The sequence below is a fragment of the Ceratina calcarata genome, unplaced genomic scaffold (genome assembly GCF_001652005.2).
Source record: "Ceratina calcarata isolate Rehan_Ccalc_2016 unplaced genomic scaffold, ASM165200v1 scaffold206.2, whole genome shotgun sequence".
NCBI classification, from domain to species: Eukaryota; Metazoa; Arthropoda; class Insecta; order Hymenoptera; family Apidae; genus Ceratina; species Ceratina calcarata.
In genome coordinates, this window is record NW_017142244.1 from 109,382 (window position 1) to 111,030 (window position 1,649).

At 35.4% G+C, this 1,649-nt stretch overlaps 1 long non-coding RNA gene across 1 annotated transcript in view; it reads left to right on the forward strand.

Annotated features, from left to right (window-relative positions):
• LOC108622127 (uncharacterized) overlaps positions 1–1,649 on the forward strand; it is a 5,575-nt gene that overhangs the window by 1,571 nt on the left and 2,355 nt on the right. The window contains exon 2 of the long non-coding RNA XR_003388786.1: positions 1,112–1,340. This is a non-coding gene — a long non-coding RNA (uncharacterized LOC108622127). The remainder of the gene's footprint in view (positions 1–1,111; positions 1,341–1,649) is intronic.

Sequence of the window (1,649 nt, forward strand, 5' to 3'; positions counted from 1 at the left end):
AGGTTTCTTTCAATTGAGAATATTTAAATATAATTTTTAAAGGATGAATTAAAGATTAAATATCAATAATTGAATAGAAGAAATCTCAATTAGATGTCAATTTTTAATTAGATAAAATACGAATTAATAATTAAATTTTATTTATTAAAGAATACTACAATTATTGATTAATCATTAATGAGATAATTAAAAAGTTTGGATCCCTGCAATTTAAGTGAACAGATGAAGTGATTAAAGCATGACGTTTCTCAAAGCAAGAGAGTATTATTATTATTGTTGAAAGCTTCTACGTAGACACGCATTCCTGAATTGTTATTCAAAGTAATCGTGATGTATCCTGTCGATGGGAATACAATCGCGCCGAACAATGCACCCTGCACTACGGTGATTGCATACTCACGACCACTCTGCGTTTCCATCTCCTTATCTGCACAGCATCTTATTCCACAACATTTTCCTCGACGCGTGAGCTTTCTTGAAATTCGCGCAACTATTTGCTAGCCACTGAGTTACAGTTGTTCTCTTGAATTTAGACAATATTATCGATTCTCAATTGATCCGAGGGAGTACGATGGAAAATAATATTTGCTCATACAAAATTGCGAACGTGACGCACTTCCGCCACAGCTACCGAAGGACGAAGGTTAGACTCGAGACAATAATTTAGTTTGGAATATCGTCACGTACGATCCATTGCGACGCCCGCGAACGATCGATCTTTGTAGCGCGTCGATGTTGTAGTCTTTGTTGAACGAAACCGGACGTTGAACGATTTAGTTAGAAAAACAGCGAAGATTCCCCAATCTCCTCTTGTCCCATCATATGAAGTCCGTGTATTTCAGTCGTTGACCCACGCCGCGTGGGCTTTATGTTGATTCTTATACCAATCATCTAATTATTTTTAGCGTATTTGTTCCGAGAGATAATTAGCAGCTTAATAGATTGATCGTTGTTTTTAATTATTTATAAGTCTTGTAATATGGTTGTTCTATGCAGAACTAAAAAGTGTTACTTTATCGTTTCGTGTTACCTCGAACACAATTCAGTACAATCATTTTCTTGATTATACAAAATGGCTAGGCTAATTTCGTAAACATTATTGTCTCGACAGATTTCCATTCCATTGGCACAGTTTGGGATGCAGTTATCAGAAAAGGCACTGCTCACGCGAAGACTGATTCGTATGTTTCACCAAGCTGCCGATGTCCTCCTTTGTATTCATTTCACCTTGGATCCGTATATCTATGTGCTGTTGAGGATGCAACGACCACGATTCCGCCTTTTAAAGCCCATCTGCAAATTCTGTTGGCCAGCCAGAAGCCGATCGAGTTCGTTTACCGGTGAGTCTTATGAAACGCAAACTATATATACAGAGGATATGAGAACAATCAGTCATTAAGACACTTGCAACAAAAGATATTGCTCGTCGTAATTATGTCTAATTCTATATTTTATGCTCCCAATTAATTAATACTTCGCTCTTAAAAAAATCAATGATCAAGTATTAAAGGAAGATTGATCTGCTTTCAAATAATTTATAATTACATTTTAAGAAATCTTGAAAATATTATTTTATAATATCTTGATGATAAATTGGAAAGTCTACAAAAGATCTACTAAAATCTTATACACTGTAGGGAATGATGTCT